Source organism: Teleopsis dalmanni, chromosome 2, assembly GCF_002237135.1.
Source record: "Teleopsis dalmanni isolate 2A chromosome 2, ASM223713v2, whole genome shotgun sequence".
In the NCBI taxonomy this organism is placed as follows: Eukaryota; Metazoa; Arthropoda; class Insecta; order Diptera; family Diopsidae; genus Teleopsis; species Teleopsis dalmanni.
Genome location: NC_051847.1, coordinates 200,364,400 through 200,371,326, shown reverse-complemented (window position 1 = coordinate 200,371,326; position 6,927 = coordinate 200,364,400).

Here is a 6,927-nt window from a genome sequence, read left to right as displayed (position 1 = left end):
GCATTGTCTTCTTGCCGAATCCATCTGGTTTTGCAGTCGATGTTGATGGTTGTCCCGGATTAACCCATGATTTTTTCCGTTTAGGATTCTTAAAATAAATCCATTTTTCATCGCCAGTAACAATCCGATGCAAAACCGATTTTCTTTCGTGTCTTTGAAGCAAAACATCACAAGTTTTTTTTCGGTTTTCCATCTGTCTTTCATTCAATTCATGTGGCACCCATTTTCCACACTTTTGGATCTTTCCCATAGCTTTTAAACGGTCAGAAATTGTTTGTTGTGCAACATTTAACATTTCTGCCATTTGCTTTTGACCCAAAGTGTCATCTCCATCCAATATCGTTTGCAATTCGGCGTCTTCAAACTTTTTTGGCGGTCTTCCACGTTCTTCATTTCTCACATCCCTGTCGGAACATTTGTATCTTTACCGGTACACCTAGTAAATCGTGGTATATAGTATTGAACAGTTAAAAATAATAATGGATATTCATATATATATATATATATATATAACTTTTAACAAATGCATCATCTAATCTATTACTGAATGTATTTTATCTTATTATAAAGACAAATTTACATATTCATATTTGAAAACTTACATATAATCTAAACACTTCCTAATCAAAAGAGATACAAAATATTCCTATTAAGGTTCTAAACCATTCTGTAAAGTAAATAATAGTTATAAACATCAACTTCAAAAAGCCTATCATGATAATCGGAATATTAGCAAAATTTTAAGATGATAACTTCACAAATGTTATCGGTAGGAAAGTTATGAACTCATTTTGCTTTGAACCACTGTTTCAATGTTTAATAATAAATCAAGTGAACTGGGATCCATTGATAACACACTTATTAAAAATAGTCACTTCATATTTAGAAGATTTGATGTGAATTATAATAATTACATCTTACTTACATTAAATCATAGTTTGTGTTATTAAGCATTATCTCTAACCAATGATATCTGTGTAGTTCACTTTCATCCACTGTTATAACGCGAAAAGGATCCAAAACTCTCCATACAATTGTAATAATATAGCTTAGCACATTTATTCCCAAACAAAATAAGGCAAATAGTCGAAAGCAATTGCATATATGGAAATATTGATGGTATACTTCATATAGTAAATTTCCATACATTGCTAAAATCATAACATATTCTAGGATGTCGTTTAAAAGCTTATCACTCATACTTTTAGATAAATTAGTAACTATTTTCTTAAAATTTTAATATACTCCTAATCGAAAATTATTAGAATGTATATAGAAAATTAAATGAATTAGTGAATAACTAAATATTTAAGGCATACTCAGTTTAAATATGGTATTTTCTGTCAAATTAAATATATGTTCATTTTTTGACTAAATTAAAGTTAGAAACGTGATATATTAATGTTTAATATAATAATACGATATTTAAGTTATTATTATACATAACTATTACATATTCCATCGAGATGCCATCTAAAAAATTGACGCCTATGTAGATTTCTGTTACAGACTAAGTTGTTACTCTGGTTTTGTATGTTATTATTGCTCTTGTATCTTATCGTGATACCCAAACAATTCCAGCAGGCTCGCAATAATATAATATACTAGAACTACTATATTATAAAGATCCTTAAAATATAATTTCATTTATGGTTTTATTAAATGAATTTCATGACATCGCTAGAAACGTAGGTTTAACTATTTATATTTAGCATCTGATATGATAACGTTTAAATTTGCAGAAATCAATATTTTCGTTACCATAATTAATTACAATCACTGTTCGCAAAATTTTAGGTAATAAAGTAATTTTATGAATCTAATTTAATTTTAATTTGATAATGAAAATACCGTATACAAATTTAACATATAGCAAAAACCCGTATTTTTAATTTATTAAAATTAAAATACATTGTAATACTAAAACCAGTTAAACTAGGGTTAATTACCAATTTAAATAATAATAACTCGTACAAATAACTGGTTATTCTAAAGTCTTGAGAAGAGTACCTGATGCAATATGTGATTGAAGTGAATAATGCGCTTTATTCTTTTTTCTAGCAGGACATTTATACTAAGCGACGTCAAAGTCCATAAAAAAATAACGTTCGATAATTGTAAATAAAGTATAATCCAATCGTATTGAGAGTATTGAGTAATTGATGCAGTGAGATGCATTATTATTATATATCCAAATTGAACACTTGGTATTGGTTGGTTGATGCAGTAAGATGGATTCAAATATATCAAAATAGATGGCTTGGTGCTATATGTTTGGGTTAAAGGTATTGCCTGTATGATATAGTAATATGAATTTATTACTATATATCTATAAATAGATAACTTGGTGGTATAAACTTGTCTTGAGGGTATCCGTTGACTTATGCAATAAGATGGATTTATTATTATACATCTAAATAGATAACTTAGTGCTATAGGTTTGTCTTGAGGGTATTTATTCATTGATGCAATTAAATGCATTTATTACTATATGCCTAAATACAACACTTGATGCCATATGCTTGTTAGACATCTCAAACATACAACTTCAAAAAATATTCTTCTTAAAAGATTTTTAAAAATCCTTTATTTTTAAACTAAGAACTTCATATCTGGATCTGTGGTAAGAAAACGTTGGCGTTGCGCTACTTAGGCATAAAAGGAACCCAGAAAATTATAGTTTTTGGACTTGACACTGTAATTATTTAATGGTATTTTAAAATTTATATCGTCTAATTAACTAACTTTTATTTAAAGAGAAAATTTTCGAAAAGATAGACAACTGTTAGAATGCACTTGACATGACATATTTAATAAGTTACTTCTAGAATAAATGGACTTGGTACTGTTAAAAATATCATAGGTTTAAATAAATTAATAAACACGAAACTATGGACTTGAAAATAATTATTTAATAATAAATATGAATTATTATTAATTATATTTGTTTTAATAGTTCAGCTTGATTAATTAACATTTTTATTACTATATTGTAAATTTTTATGAAGTACTTCCTTAGAACAACCTACATCCGGAAATATCGACAAAATCTCGTATGACAGTTACACATCAGAGTGTAGTAAATTGATTTAGTAACTTTAATTTAAATTTGTTAATACTAATAATAATGAATTAAGTAATTATTTATTAAATTGCGGTTTTATTTATTGTTGTAAGTGCAAGTGTTTGAAATTTTATTTATTTTCAGCTCACATTTTGTGCTAAGACCCGCAGCCATAAAATCCAATAAATTCAAGGTTCGATCAACAACATGCGAAAACTGATATCTAAACTGACATAAATTGAAATTAAAGTGAAAAAATATTAAAATTAAATTAAAAATATGTTTATAGGCGTAAGTGTTTACTGATTTCAATCTTTAGTTGACTTTATAGTTGAAATTATAAAATTGTATAGACTTCCATAAAAAAAAAAACAAAAAATTGTATATAATTTTCAAGATCTCCATAACTCTCGGAATATCGACGGTACTCATCAAGCCTGACTGCGCCCTTTTTCGTATTTTTAAGTGTTAACGTTTTTAATATTGTAATGATTATGCATTTTGTTGCATTTATTAAACCACAAGTCCGTGTTTTTGTTGCTGTTGTAAAGTTATATATTTACATTATTAATTTGCACATTCAATTGATGTGAGATTTTTTCCTTAGTTTTATTAATGAATATTGACATTAACACAAAAAATTTATACTTAACAATATATTGTTATGAGAAGTGTGTTAAAAGAGCACAGTAGCGTTTGAGGTTAAATGAAAATTGATTTTTTTAAAGAATAATTCTACTACACATATATATATATTTATATCTATTATATATATAACCAATGCTCGTTTGGTTTCTTCTTGGTTTCTTCCAGGACATTTAAAAATATATTTTCGTACATGATATATATATGATACATGATATATATATATATATATTTATTTCAAGGCTTCTTTAATTTTTTTTTTCTGCCTATTTAGTAACATTATTTATCCATGACATCCATGGCAAATAGGTTTCAATTTGATATCACTTCTTTACTGCATTTTTATCTCTTTATCTGCAGTATTCTTTTTAGATCTGGATAGTTTGTTATCACTGACTAAGCAAAGTTTATTGTTAGATCCGAAGACTTTTGTAGATGGAGTAGAAGTTTGAAGTGCAATTCTTCAATTTTGCCATTATTCCGATAGACTTGAGGCATGATGGAACATACTTTGCATCTTCAAAGTGAAGATTCATTTTTCTTCAAGTACATTAATAATTTTATGCAACACACGCTATTGATTACTCCTTCTTTTTCAAGATAATTTTTCAATTAAGTTGGCAATATATGAAGACCAAAATCTTACAAGTTAATATTTAAATTTTTAGTTGCATTTATTTGACTGCCGATTTGACATTGAATTATAATAAGGGACCTCTGAGTTATTCATTGCCAAATACAAAATGAAAACATCTTTTTCTAAAATAACTTTAAAGAGCGCTTGGGAGATCAAACCATTCGTTCAGTTCTTTTCAATGTATCAGTTATCTCATCACATAGATTTGTCAACAGTGACGCCAACTATGCGAGTACTGTATCTAGTGTAATACTTGACATGGATATTTAAGGCAACAATATTGAAAATAATAGGTATGAGAAGATAGTATATATATGTTAACAGGGAAGCAATTTAAACGAGATTTAAATCATCTATAGCCTATGATACATTATGAAATACATGAATACAAATAATAATTATCTAAGAAGACATGCATACCATTATTTGTATATCAAAGTAAAAATTTAGCGAGGTATCTAGCTGAATTCGCTGTGACACTCTTAGACATATTGATCTATGGTTCTGTCACTGGATCCCTCGCTGCTTTTTGTGAAACGAAACTCACACAACTGTGTCTTATAAACAGTAATATGTGTATTAAGTCCATTTTGCAAATTGTCTTCATATTCTTATTCAGAAGCAAGTGTACACCCTAGTGTACTTTTACAAGCTTTGACTAACGCTGCACAGTTTCAGAGAAGATCTTTAATCGTCTCGTTCTCTTCCTCGTTATGGTTCTTCTACAAAATGCAACTATAATAGTCCTTGTAGTGGTCTGCCTGGCTATCAGAAAGCGATTTGTTATCACCCCTTACAGAACATTAAGATCACACCAACAAAGCCGGCTTAATGGACCTTTCGGTCCACTTAAAGCGATATTATACGGGATTATTTAGACTTTGAAAGATTCTTTAACTTTTGTTAAACCAAAATCTGAATTCTTTTACATATAAAAAAATTATACATAATTTTAAATAAAGAAAACGATGTAGACTGATTCAAACAACAAAAAAAATATTAATATATTATATTGGATATACTTATACTCAATGGTAGAAAACAAACCTGATGTTGTTTAGAGCTATGTTTAAAATTATTGCTAGCTATCTTCATATATATTAATTACTAGGTTCGATGGGGCTTCCACCTATTCGCTTAGATTATATATAATACTATATAGTATATGTATTATAATAGTTATATATATTATATATACAAAAATATGTATGTATTATATTATAATTTATAACATATCTGGAAAACTCATCAACTTAATGCTCAAAAAAAAATATTACTGTATCTAATATGTTTAAATATGTTTTTAAGAATACCCTCAGAGCCGCTCCTGGCAATCTATACTATGATAAACAATGGCCGAAATGATGTGAAATCGAATTATGAATATCTACAGGCGCAGGTAACGAACTTCTTGAGTTACACAATTGACGTTTGAACGTTAGAAGCTGTCATCCGTTGTTTTTGGTAGTCTTTTCGGTGTTGTAAGTTCGCAGTATTCGTTTTACAGTGAACAGCTGCAGTTGCAAAGAAGTTCACAGCAGATACGAGCAAAAAGTGGCAACAGTTGGGTGCATACGTAAGAGGCCAGAAGAACTCATTTCCCAATTCGAGTATATAAATTTCGTAATTGTTCATAAAATTGTGTTCTGCTCCATACAAATCGAAAAAGTATGTATCAAATGAAATATTTTTAAGTGATTTTTGATTAATATTAGTGTGTATATTTTTTTAAATTTTTTGCATGTGTTTTGGTTGGTTTGTTTTCACTTTTAAAACAACAACAAATTTAGTGAATGTGCTAAAATCGATATTTGCATTCATCAACCTACGTTTCGAAGAGTTTCTTTTTCTGTAAGTAAATTTGTTAAAAGTTAATTTTTTTCAAAATTTTACATATGTATTATATTTTTATTTTTAAACCTAAAAAGAAATAGTTAATTTATGCTAACGATCGAAAGAAAAAATTGTTTGGCGCGAAAATCGAACAGATAATTTGCAGAAGAAGTCAGTGCCGAAGAAATATTTTATCTGTGCAGGTGATATTTTAGTGGTGGTTAAAGTGTGTGGATAAATGGATGAAATCCTGATTGAATTCCTATTTTAGATTAATATATCAACTGAAACTAAAACAAAAAAACATAGTTTTTTAAATATAGCGAAATTTTTTGGAGATGTAGAGTTTAAACTGAAAAAAAACGAACAATAGATAATAGCATTAATGCCACCGAAACTTCTTAGAAAATATCTAGAATTTTAACAAAGGAGTAAAATGGTTTTTAATTAATAGATAATTTTATGGCATTAATTAGAAAAAATAATGTCAGATAATTAGTTACTATGGAAATATCGTAGAAAACATCTAGTACTCGAGCAGAAGAGTCAAATGATTTTTAAAATAATAGATAATTTTATGTCATTATTTGCATAAAAGAATGTTGAACACTTTATTATTACGGGAACATCTTCGAAACTGCATTTTGAACATCCAATTTTTCGCAACTTTTTCAAATACACATTTAAGGCTGTATCTCAAAAATGGCACACTATCAATATTTGCTTATAATGTACTCAAGTACTTTTT